At 43.9% G+C, this 13,634-nt stretch overlaps 1 long non-coding RNA gene across 1 annotated transcript; it reads left to right on the forward strand.

Annotated features, from left to right (window-relative positions):
* The first annotated feature begins 4,918 nt into the window (after positions 1–4,918).
* On the forward strand, positions 4,919–6,683 carry LOC127311933 (uncharacterized). The gene is made up of 3 exons (XR_011748260.1): positions 4,919–5,047; positions 5,488–5,562; positions 6,601–6,683. It is a non-coding gene; the product is annotated as an uncharacterized lncRNA (long non-coding RNA).
* The last annotated feature ends 6,951 nt before the right edge of the window (positions 6,684–13,634 follow it).

Genomic DNA, 13,634 nt, shown 5'->3' on the forward strand with positions numbered 1-13,634 from the left:
GTATGAAGTATCATCTATATCTTATATCCAATGTTCCTCTTTGCGGTAACTTATACTTCAACTCATCATATTTATTGTAAGTTATTTGCCCCCTTTGCATGTTTGGTTTTGTATCAAATATGTGTTTGTATATGTTGTATCTTACTTGCTTATCTTGTGTATTCAAGTATGCTTGTTTGACTCATCATATACTTGTGTATTGTTTTGAGTCTAATGCATCTTGATGATATCTTATTTGGCTCTCTTTGAAGTGATTAATGGAACATCCCATTTTGGGGGAGTGATATGCTTTGTGCATCTCTCTTTCTTTAAAATGTGTGTACATGGGTACCACCACTTAGTATTGATGTTGCAAGATTATCTAGTCACTATGTGGTGTGTCATACTCATGAGGAATTCAAATTCTAAATATCCATTAATCATCTCTAGTTGAATTTTAGTTGACTCTTATTTAGAAGAAATGACTTATCACATTATGGGGGAGTAATATGTTTTGTACATATCACAAGCCTAGAAAATGTGAACATATGAGGTTATGCCACTTAGAGTTGATGCTCTTAATTATCTTGTTCCTAGGTGGCATGTTTGCTCAAACAAGCTCCACTTGTAGTAAAAAGATTTTATTGCTCATCTTTTGGTTCTTGTTTGAATAAGAAATTCTTGGTGCGGTTTTTCCTCAAGTACATACCTCTATATCTTATTTGGGACACCGTTTGCTTCAAGTTATTCTAATCATTGCCGTGCGTGATTGTGTGACTAGTTGAAGTTATCAAGAATCTTCATCCATGCATAGTGCTTAATTCTATATACTTATCCTATGCCTGTTATTGTGAAGTTGATCCTTACTATCTTTATCAATTCACCACCGGAAATTATTTCCAATATACTCATTGTCTTTGACAATTGATAACCTTATATGTGGTTGAATTTATGGATCACCTTCACCTTGGATTGCTTCTTATTGCCTTATTTTATTTCCAACAAATCCTTGTTGCTCCCATGTGTCTTCCTTGTCTCTTTGAAAAATCTTTTGATAAAATATCTTGATTCATATCAAGTGTTTGTTTTGGAAGACAAACCTTTTCTTTATGGTACATTGTGCCATTGTGAAAGGTGTAGAGGGTTTGGTTTATTTGTTCGAACCTTGCTCTTTTGGGGAGTTTTGCTATCTCATTCCCTCTTCTATGCTTTATTTGTTGAATGAGATAAATCTTTGAGCATGTTTGCTTTATTTCATCCTTTTATGCTCAATGGTCTCTTCTTAGTTCATTTGTTGAACTTTGTTGAACAAGTCTTTTGAGATTTGCTTCTTAGATATAATTTGGACAACAAATTTGTTTTGTAACACCTCTATACCTTATTTGATTCTTTTGGTGTTTTGTCCAAAGTATATCTTTCTTGGATCTTTAAAAGTGTTGGTGCATGCTTATATGTAATTTGTTTATACTTGTAGCATGCTTGCTTTCTTATGATTCATTATGTAGGATATACTCCATCAAATCCTAAATGGCTAAGATGTGCATGAAATTCAAATTTCATCTAAATATGCACATGTTTATATGGAGTGTGTCCTATATATTGTGGTTAGTCTAACCATGTTGGACCCAATAAGTTTGGGGACCAAGATGTACTTGAATAATGTTTTAGGTACATTGGAGATGCAATGGAGGCTTGTCTCATCTATAAGGAAGGTGTTGTCACCATATGAGGATTGGAGTCAAGCTAGGATGATCGATGAACTCTTATCTACTACATCAAGCCATTGCTATCTCGGTAACAAGTATCCTATTCATGAATTCTCATATAGCATCCAACCTCTTGTAGGTTGTATCTTGGCATGAAGTTATTTATTTCAAAAAAAAAATATTACGGTTCTTGAAAACTCATTTTTAAAGTAAAACTTTTTATTGTACATTTGAGTAATTTAAGAAGATGCATATGTTGGGAATATATATACATCATGTTTATGATTCACCTACCCAAATATGCCCTCTAGCAATTTATTGCATATCAATTCCTCAAAGAGCTCTTATGTGCAATATTGATGAAATTGCGAAATAAATCCATATTTATGATACTTGTTGCCTTTCTCAAAACACTCCAACTAGCTCTACTTCCCTTATTGTTAGTTGTGATGTTTTTGAGGTTTAACTTGGTTGAAGTTCATTCATATATACCATAAGTGAAAATTGGAGCCATAGGCTATATATGCTTCTTAAGCAAACATCGTTTGGTATATTTTATGACTTCATCTTGGATATCTTGTCTTATCTATTTTGTTAACCTCTTGTGTGTGCATGTTTCTTTATGGATCACTTTGTCCACTTTAGAAACTCATATACATAAGAGCGTTAATCCATCACCTTGATATCCTTGTTCTTTGCCAACTATCTTCTTATTCTTTTGATTTTAGTGTTATTGGTAAAGAAGTTTTATGAGTGCTTGGTTTATTTGTTTCTCTTCATGCACTCATATCTCGTAATTGTTGGACTCAAGTTGTTCTTGATAAGCATATTCTCTTTATCTTTGTTGTGTTCTAAATGATATATAGGGAGTAAGGATTCCTTGTTTGTGCATATTGTATTCAAATGCAAACATTATAAATTGTGCACGAACCTTGGGGAGCTTTCTTATTTTTAGAGCACTATATCTCTCTTATCATGATATCCTTGTTTGTCCAAGTGGATCTTTGATTGCTTGCTTTATTTGTTGAAGCTCACTTCACCTTGTTATCTTTATGCAATCTTTGATCCTCAATATAGTTTGACTTCCTTCAAGTATTCATCATTGGATATGTGCACTTGATTCCACTCAAATTATGAGAAGTGCACACTTTGGGGAGGAACTCACATTATATTGGCCTTCTAAATTTTTCACCCATTTTGACAATCGATGCCAATGGGGGAGAAGTTTAGAGGGTTTAAGGGAATGGTTTTATACTTAAGTTTGGTTTGTGCTTAAGTGTTTTGCCTCTCATGCATTCCATATTTATATGTCTTGCATAGTTGTATATATATAGTGGAAACTATCCCAAAGGTTAATCTTGACAATGTATGCAATGAATTCATGTTCATCACACGTGCATACATTGTGGGGGAGTTTTCTCTATATATATTGGTTCTACTCACATCCATTGCATTTGTTGTAGTTGTGTGAGTAGAGCCGGTTTTGATATGGGCTAGTAGCTTTGTGTTACTTGACCATATCAAATACAACCTCTTGTATACAACTTATTCTCGGATAAGTTGCGTACTTGTCACTAATATTCATTTTATAAATCCTCTTATTGTGGTTGTCATCAATTACCAAAATGGGGGAGATTGTAAGGGTACATTGCCCCTATGTGTGGTTTTGGTAACTAATGACAACCCCTATGGACTTATGTTTTCATTGAGTTTATATGAAGGAATATTCTATAGGTACTACTTGCTCTCCATGTGTTGGATTCAAGTATGGATGCCATGAAGATAAAGGTATATCTTGTGTATTGGCATCAAGATCATCGGTATGAAGATATATATATGTGATATGATCAATAAGAAGAAATGAAAATGGAGTTCTTATGTGGGACTCAATATTAGCCATGCTCTATCTTATGTGAGTATGTGAAGATACAAGGTTGAGTTGGGCAAGTTCAAGATGAGCGTCTCAAGTGAATCACATACTTGAAGCTTGCCGTCCATTTGATGATAATGGACTCGTGAAGATGTGCATCACTGGAGCTTTCCCATCATAATGTATGGGGGAGCATTTGTGAGTCGTCACGAAGCAACATTGGTCAAGAGAGGCATTCCGGCTTGAGTGAAGCTTGAAGAGTTATCATCAAGATCAAGCGGGATGCGCAAGGCAAAGGTATGGCCTTGCTAGGTTTTCCTTTTACCGGTCTCAAGGTGGATGTTGGGAGACCGGATTATAGGATAGATAGCCGCACTATTAAGAGGGGCTTTCGGTTGAGTAACTTGATCACATCGTCTTAGGGAGCTCAACCCCTTGCATACTTTGCATATCCTTATTGCTTCTTGGTGTTTCTCTATGTGAGGTTCTTGAGCTTGTTGCTAGCTTTACAACAAGCCCAAGTTCATCGAAAACGGAGTTCGCATGCATCTTCTATTGCGTTTTCGAGGTTGGGTGATTTTACCGGTTATTCATGATATAAGGTTCTACCCTTTTATATTCATGATAAAATCCCCTCCTACAATTTCTTGAGTTTGCACTTTCTATTGGATGACATTTGTTATTATCTTTCCAACGCAATTTGTTTCATGTCAATCGGAGTTCGGGAGCAATAGTTATTAAAGAAAAGGTAAAAGAGAAAAAGAAAAAGGAAAGAAAAAAAGGGGGGAGGCGGCCGGTTGCCGCCCGGCCTGCCGGGCCGCACGCCGGCCCACCCGGTCGACCGGGTGGCCACCGGCCCATGCGCCGGCCAGCCCAGCCAAGCACTCCGGTCCGACCGACCGTAACCGGGCCGCCGCCCCATCCGGCCCGCTCCACTCCGCGCCGCCCACGCGCGCCCCCGCGCGCCGCTCGCTCACGCGTCGCGCCGCACCGCTGGGCCGCATCTCTCCCCGCGCGGCCCACTCCGCCCGCACCGGCTGGGCCGCCTAGCCCGCCGCGCGGCCTGCCTCCCTGTCCGGTCACGAGATCCGGTTCGGCCGGGCTGCTTGTCGGCGCCCGGCCTCCAGCCCTGGCCGGCGTTGGCCGTTCGACCGGCTGGGCCGATTTTTAGAGCCGTTTTCTGCCCGTTTTTCTTGTCTTTTTCCTCCCAACAGTTTTATTTGCTCCCATGCTATAAATAGCTCTTCTTCCACCTTGAGCAAGTAGTTCTTCCCATTCTCTCACCTCCATTGGTACCACATGCGTGCGCCCTGACTCCCACGCCTGCATCGCGCTCACTGGGTCCCAGATGACATCCTCGACACGATGATATGGCCAGCACTGGGTCGCAACGTCTTTAACACCATGCTGCAGGTGTTGCCTCAAGGCTGGTGGACAAGCATGTGTCAACTGCTTCGAGAGCTTCACCCGGCTCCTCCATATCATGCTGCAGGTGTGCCTCAATTTCGGTCAAGGAAAAATATACTAGCGCCCTATTGTGCCGCATTAGTTGAACTCCTGTAAAATAGTACCCAAAAATGAAATGGCAGTTGAGATGTATCTCGTGCTTCAGTTAGGGTTTCAACAGTCTACTGGGGTTGCAGATTACATAGTTATCTTTAAAAAAAATTATATATTGGCAGTCTTACAATGAATTTTTTGTGTGCAATTGAAACAAGCCCTAAAACCTACATCAGAAGGTGCACAATACATAGTTATTTGATTGTTTAAAAAATTATATATTAGTAGTCTTACAAGGAATTGTTTGGGTGCAATTGAAACAAGTGGTAAAACCTACAATGAGGCATCTGCGGACAGCATATGTGTGCTGAGCTTCGTATGCCTGCTGTTATAAATGAGAACTAATTTTGACTTTTTTTTCCTGGTTTGCAGAATGGGTCGAGATGATTCTACGTCGGTATAACTATTTATACACAGACACACAAGCTGAGAAACGCCAATGGTCAGGTTAGTGCTTAAGCATAGATTTGGAGCAACCTGTCTGGCATTTCCAAATCTTTTTATGTGAGATTTTTTTCTTTGTTGGTTAAGCATAATCACGGTATACTTTAACCATGTCAATGTTAATCCTTTTGAATAGGATGTTTTTTCCATGATATGTTGTTAACTTAAGAAAAGAAGATGACATTGAGTTTTGATTGTTTCACCTCTACCTCCTACCTTGTGAGCCTATGCTAGTTTACTGTTGGTACTGGTGTACCCTTCTGATCTTATATAGTGGGTGTTGATTCTGCTACAGGCTGGGCTATCATACTCTTGTTGATACTTATAAAGTTTGGCTGATGGGTATTCTTAGTTCATGAGAACGCTGCATCAGCAGTGTTACCCACATGTAGCTTTATTTTGAGATGCCAAGTGGCTTTTGTCTCGGTTGGCCTATTTGTTGAATGTTGGCTTGAATGGGTGAGTGGTTACACACTGAGCCTACGGAAGCTGCGGAAGGTTGACTTTCAACCTCTCCTTGATCGCATTGCGAGCAGGCTTGCGTGCTGGAAGGCCAAGTTGCTGTCAGCAGCGGGCAGGCTAGTCTTGCTTAATGCTGTCCTGTCTGCCCTGTCCGTTTACTGGATCTCAGTGCATGCAATGCCGGTCTGGGTTCGGAAGGAGATTGAACGCATTCGGCGCGCTTGGCTTTGGCGCGGGGAGAAGACTTGCCATGGCGAACACTGCAAGGTCGCCTGGAGCCGGATCTGCCGCCCCCGGGAGCTCGGAGGCCTTGGCATTGTCGAGCTCGGCCGCTTTGGCACAGCGCTTCGTCTCAAATGGCTTTGGATGGAGCGAACGGCGCCGGACAAGCCCTGGGTTGGCATGCCCGTGCCCTTTTCCCTCTCTGACCGTCAGCTGTTCGCAACGGCATCTTCTGTCACCATTGGCGATGGTACCACTGCGAGGTTCTGGTTCGATAGTTGGATGGAGGGTCGGGCGCTGTTCTCGGCTTTCTCAGACCTCTTCCTTGTCTCTTGCCTGACTTGGAAGTTTCTCCAGACCTGGACTGTATATGTAGACTGAAGGAATCACAAAGCCCCAGGGTTGTGATAGTTGCAGCCACGACACACTGTTTTGCAGGTAGTTACTTAATGGCATAATGTGGACTTATATTTGTATATAATGAGCTCTTAGACCTGGGAGCTGCTTTGATCTCTGTTTTGTTATGTCTTCAGTAGCTATGTACTAAAACCTGAGAACTAGCTACCTGTCTATTCTAGTTGTGGCTGCTGCTGCTGCGACTGCTGCATGTACCTAATAGCTAGCTACCTGTTTACTTGCACACTTGTTGCTTTGACATGGTAAAAAAGCCATTTCCTTTGGGAAAAGAAAGTCATTCCAGAGATTATTGTCAAAGTTTCCATCCCATCTCTCATTGCATGCACACGTGTCGCTTTGTATCTGAGCAGCAGATCTTCATGCCCGTCTACTTTGATGTGGTCTTTTGCGAACTTGCTCTATAGCGAAATGGTTCTATCTACGCAATCGATGTTAGTGTTAGTGATAACCAAACATGTTGATTATAATGTCTTTTTATGTGATTTGCAGGTTCCGTTGCTTGGTCTGGTGCATCACGGGAGGGTCTTGACGCTGCCTGGTGTTGAGCAGGATGTCGTGGCCTGGTCTACCGCGTACTCCATTGCTGACTAGCTACTTCTTTGGCCTGCCGTGACCTGGCATGCTCTGTTGTTTTCTGCATCTTGGCTGGTCGTGGCCTGTGTTGTACTGGTTAAATGCTCACGTTTAGATATTCATCAGCAACCTGAACAATCTTGTTTCAACAATCAGGACTTGTAGTATTTATCTCCTTTCCACATTTTGTAATCTGCCGTTAATTTGCCGTGTTTAGTTAAGCAGTTACATGCCACAAGTGTTGTGCTCTTTGCACCTTTATTGTCAAATATTTGCTGTGTGACCGAGATGTCCAACAAACAGTCTAGGGAATGCCAAAATTTTGAATATTTACAGATTAACATTTAATGATCTAATTGTACAACAAAACACAGCACTTGCTGATTGCTTGTATATAAAGAAGACGAGAAGTAGCTTTGCATCGCATTAGGCCGTTGGGAAAAGGCACTGTCTGCTCAAGAGCCAAGCCGTAGCCAAGAGGAGAGGGACAAAAATCGCTAGCTTCAGTTGTACGTGGCCTTCACTGCTTGACACTCCAGCGGTGGTAACAGCCCATGACTGCTGCGACGATCAGCGTCGACGGTCGTCTTTGCTTAGAGAATATTCTTATGTGGTTGTTGTTGTATCACAACAATTTTGCTTTTGTGTATTTGACTGAATATAATGGTGTTAGCAACCATAGGCACCTGAACAGCCAGCAGAAGAATTTTTTTCAGGACTACCTTCCAATACATGCAGAGATGACAATTTGATCATGCCAAAGGAAACAAAAGCAAACATTAATTCTGGAGCTTATTTCTCACATCATAGCTTCGGCTTCTCCTCTGAATTCCAAAAGAAGCCGTTCCTCAAAAACTCTCCCTCCAGTATAGCCCACAACAATGATCAACAGGGAGATGAAGAAATTAGCGCCTACCACTCATTTAGCTATTCTTTTTTCAATCTCTAACACACATGTTGATTGACCCTGTAATTAGTTGATTAACTTATCAATAGTTTTCCTTAAAGAAAATTCCTTGGTCGCTAGGTACATGCTTCGTTGTTTGCTCAGGCCATACAAAAAAGATCGGAGAAATAGTTTTGCATCATTTCATTAATTATGCCGTTCGCAAAAGGCACTGGCCGCTCAAGAGGGAAGCCGTGGCTAGGAGAAGGACAAAAGTCGCTAACTTTACTTGTAGGTGGCCTTCACTGGCTGACAACTGTTGGTGGCGACGATGATATCCGTGAGGCGCGCCAGTGATTTTAGATTTGATATAATTTGCGTAGAGGATTTTCTTGGATTTTCTTGTGTCGTTGTTGCATCAGTATAAGTTCGCTTTGGGGCATTTGACTGAAGAAAAGGCACACGAGAAAAATGGTTCGAGGCCTAGCTTAGAATCCATGCAAAAGAGGACAATCCGATCATGCCAAAGGAAACCAAAGCAAACGTTAATTCTGGAGAGATTGGGCTTCTCCTCCGAATTCAAAAAGAAGCCCTCCATTGAAAACCAAACAGCCAATAATAACTACCTCTAGAGAATTGAGCTGCTCTCCGTTATGGTCCACAAGATGATGCATGTGTTGTCCATGTCACCATTCCGTGGCAAGGCCAATCCTAGCAGTCCATTGCTCTGCATTATCAACAAGGAGATGAAGAAAATGTTTCGAGGCATAGCTTGGAGACAAGGAAACAGAAGCAAACAATAATTCTAGAGCTCGTTCCTTGTGGCACAGATTGTGCTTCTCCTTCGAATTCCATAAAAATCCCTCCCTCGGGAACATTACAGTCAATAATAACTACCAATAACTACGCCCAGAAAATTGAGCTACTCTTCCTCCCGTGCAGTTCACAATAACTGCCTGGAATTGAGCCCTTGATTACTGGCTATTTAATTAGTTGCATGATGCATGTGTTGTCCATGTCACCAATCTGTGGCAAGGCCAATCCTGGCGGTCCATTGCTCTGCATGATAAACAAGGAGATGAAGAAATTAGCGTCTACCACTCGTCTTCTTCCCGCTCTCCCCTAGCTTCGTTTTCGTGGAAATTCAAATCTTCCCCAAAATCTCTTGGCCCTCCCTCTATAAGTACAAGCCCATGGGTGACATGCCGCGTGTCGGCTTCGCGTGACTTGTGACTTTGGACTTTGGCGAGGAGAGGAGAGGAGAGGAGACGAGGCCGCCATGCTCCATCTCGGCGGCGCCGCGCCGTCCATGGCGTGGCATGGAGAATGAGCTTGCCGCCGCTCTAGACTGGGCCTCCGTGGTGAAGATGGCTGCATATATAGGGAGGTTGTTTGGAGCCGCCGGCCGTTCGTCATGGAGGTAAAAAAGAGGTGCATGCCTCTCCTTCCTTTTCTTCTTCTCTTGGAGGATCTGTTTTTCTCGTCCTTGTGCCACCAGTCCCGGCCGTGAAATTAAACTCCTTAATCTTGGGATGATTTTGGAGAACGCTTCTTTTATAGATCTCCTTTTCTTGCGTCATTCGCTTGAGTGGCAGTCAACAAATACATAGCATGTTCATAAATCAGAAGATCGACGAGTTTTCCGTGTCCATATTCTGTGCAATTTGCTGCTGCATGATCAGCTAGCATCCATTTGTTATCGTTTGTGCTTGGAGATAATAGGACTGGACTACATATAGTAGTACTAGGCTACTAGCTATCTTGTTGGCTCGTTTCTAGTTACTCAATGTCATAGTGTAGACTTATATTTGTATATAATGAGCTCCTAGACCTGGGAGCTGCTTTGATCTCTCTTTTGTTATGTCTTCAGTAGCTATGTACTAAAACCTGAGAACTAGCTACCTGTCTATTTTAGCTGTGGCTGCTGTTGCATGTACCAAATAGCTAGTGACCTGTTTGCATGCACACTTGTTGCTTTGACAATGTCAAAAACCATTTCATTTGGGAAAAGAAAATCAATCCAGAGATTACTGTCATAGTTTCCATCCCATCTCTGCATGCACACGTGATCTGAGCAGCAGATCTTCGTGCCTGACTATATTGATGTGGTCTTTTGTGAACTTGCTTTATAGCGAAATGGCCCCGGCTGCCGCGGTGATGGTCCATGCGCCGGAGGAAAAGAAAAGGAAAAGAAAAAAGGGGGGAGGCGGCCGGTTGCCGCCCGGCCTGCCGGGCCGCACGCCGGCCCACCCGGTCGACCGGGCGGCCACCGGCCCATGCGCCGGCCAGCCCAGCCAGCACTCCGGTCCGACCGGACCGTAACCGGGCCGCCGCCCCATCCGGCCCGCTCCACTCCGCGCCACCCCCGCGCGGCCGCTCGCCCTCACGCGTCGCGCCGCACTGCTGGGCCGCATCTCTCCCCGCGCGGCCCACTCGCCCGCACCGGCTGGGCCGCCTAGCCCGCCGCGCGGCCTGCCTCCCTGTCCGGTCACAGATCCGGTTCGGCCGGGCTGCTGTCTGGCCAGTTCGGCTCCAGCCCCGGTCGGCCGGCCGTTCGACCGGCTGGGCCGATTTTTAGAGCCGTTTTCTGCCCGTTTTTCTTGTCTTTTTCCTCCCAACAGTTTTATTTGCTCCCATGCTATAAATAGCTCTTCTTCCACCTTGAGCAAGTAGTTCTTCCCATTCTCTCACCTCCATTGTTGCTATTTGAAGAACTTGCTCTCCCCCTTGATTCCTCCAACCATTCTTGCTCATATTTGAGGATTTGAGAGAGGAGATCTAGATCTACACTTCCACCAAACCATTTCTTCTCTAAGTGAGGGAATCTCTTGGGATCTAGATCTTGGAGTCTTTGGTTGACTTTCCCCCTTGTTCTTCCTCTCCAATCTCATCCTAGCATTCGTTGCTTTGGTGGGATTTGAGTGTGAAGGACTTGAACACCTCCGGTGTTCTTGCTTTGCATCATTGCATAGTGTTGAGCTCTCCACCACGATTTGTTCGAGTGAGAGACCGTGAGCTTGTTACTCTTGGAGGGTGACCTCCTAGTTGGCTTGGTTGGTGTCCCGGTGATCTCTTCGTGGAAGATTGTGAAGGGGCCCGGGCTTCTCCTTCGTGGAGCTTGTGAAGTGGTTGTGGAGCTTGCCATCTCCGGAGCGGAGGAAAAGCTAACCATAAGGAAAGGGCCATTATCCTTCGTGGGTGTGGTTCGGAGAATAGGGTGAGCCTTCGTGGCGCGGGGAATCCTTCGTGGGACCTCCACTCCTCCAAACGTGACGTACCTTGTTGCAAAGCAAGGGAACACGGGAATACATCCTCGTCTCTGCGTGCCTCGGTTATTTCTATACCCGAGCTCTCTTTCCTTGTGATAGCCATCGTGCTTGAAGTACATATATCTTGCTATCACTTGTGCTACATATATCTTGTGCCTATCTTGCCTAGCTCTAGTTGCTATTGTTACACTTAGTTGAGCTTAGCATATTTAGGGTTTGTGCTTGTAAACTAAACGATAGTTTAATTCCGCATTCTTACAAGACAAATCCGCAAGAGTTTGTAATTGCCTATTCACCCCCCCCCCCTCTAGGCGACATCTCGATCTTTCACAAGAAGACAGGAAGAAGGATCAACACAAAGAGGAACGTCATGATAGGGCCCATTGAAAAAATGGGTTCCTATTTGACAAGGTATTGACTTGTCAATGCCTATGGATTATAGGCTAGGGTTTAGTTAGAAGTAGAGGGCAAGTAGATCTCGAAGGTTTCAGCCGAAAAGTACTCGACGACCATGAAAACTAGGGCTTGCAGACAATGATTCGATTGATTCTTTGTCCCTCGACTCCCCTTTATATCTGAGGTGAAGCCGAGGGATTCGTGCTATACAAGTTTACAGAGTCCGGGACGGTTTCTAACTCATCCCGCCAGATTACAAACAACACTTCCTATTACAACTCTATCTTTCCTTAGTAAATCTTGGGCTCCCGATTCTTCTTATTCTTCGGGTATTGGGCTTCCAGTAAACCCCGGGTACCATCTTCGGCAGGCCCATTTGGGATGCCTATGTCAGTAGCCCCCGAGATTTTGCTTGAATCGTAGAGTCAGGGAAAATCTCCATTGTTTATTTTTACTCGAAAGCTTTAACCTTTTATATTTCTTCACATAAAATTCTATATTGTACAGGGATACTGGTAATTGGGGCTAGTTCATCTGACGGATCAGGTACTAGTTAACTGCTCTAGTGGCAATCCGCAAAAACCTACTTCAAAATCACGTCCCCGGACATGATCTCGGGATACTGGTGTAAACGTCGACAGTGTGCCGCTTAAGGTCTTACCATTCTCGTCGAGTCCCGCCAAATTTATCGGGTACCTAACGCGTCCGTTAGGATTTTTCTTCGTATCTGTTGATACGGATAAAAGTAGCAGAGCGCAGTCTTTGGCGATGCCACGCCCAGCAGAACGGATCTGGGGTCTTACCTTCGCAAATTTGCGGCATTCAGAAATTGATCGCAACTTCGGCGTTCTGAGAATATATTGTCGAGTGCTTTTCCGGCTGTTGGAATGGCACATTTTATCGAGTCATATATGACTTATATTGTTCTCCCGATGGGAGTATATGTAGAGTTAATTATAACTCGAAATATACTCTCTTGTTTTTCTATTTTTGTTAATTTCATCGGGCACGCGAACAGCGTTCCCGATGGGAGTAGCCCCCGAGGCTACAACCAAGAACTTGTGCTTGGTTGTAGGCTCAACATTTTAGTCCACCTTGTCGCTATATTTTCATTACTTCCCAATATGATCTCTTTCTTCTTCTCTCTTCTCTTTTTTTTTTTATCTCTCGGGTGCGCGAACAGCGCTCCCGATGGGAGTAGCCCCCGAGGCTACAGCCAAGGACTTGTGCTTGGTTGTAGGCTCCCGCAATTTCTATATTTGTCATACTCGAAAGTTTACTTTTTTTCTGAAGTAGCCCCCGAGCATTTGGGCAAAAACTTGTATTTGATCAAAGGCTCCCGAAGTATTGAATAATTCTTTCTGTCGTCACTTTTCTTTTATTTTTCTTGTCGACATACTTCCCTTAATCAAATTTACTTCATCCTTCTCGAATAGTCGTGAGTTCTCTGCCCTGTGGGTCCATTGCTTCGACCATGTTGACACGTCGTGCAAGTGGGGGACACACGTCCTCCGCTTTTCCTGGCGCACGTACGGTAACGCCTATCTCAATAAAAATACTGTTTTGTCCTTGTGTCTAGAAGATCCATTCTCACCACACGATTTCTTCATCCAACGGCACACTGCTTCACCCGATTCTTATATAAACCCTTCTTCAACCTCCGTTCATCCCCTTGCTTGCGCCGCTTACCTGTTCCTCTTCGCAAAACTTCCCCTGCGCCCAACTCTCTCCAATCTTCCGTTCGCACATACATTGCTCTGCCCACTGCCGTTGATGCCACCGCGCACGCGTCTGACTCGCCACAGCACGCCGGAATCCAAGATGGCCGCCGAGGATCTTGAGTGGGAAAG

Source organism: Lolium perenne, chromosome 7 (assembly GCF_019359855.2).
Source record: "Lolium perenne isolate Kyuss_39 chromosome 7, Kyuss_2.0, whole genome shotgun sequence".
NCBI lineage: Eukaryota > Viridiplantae > Streptophyta > Magnoliopsida > Poales > Poaceae > Lolium > Lolium perenne.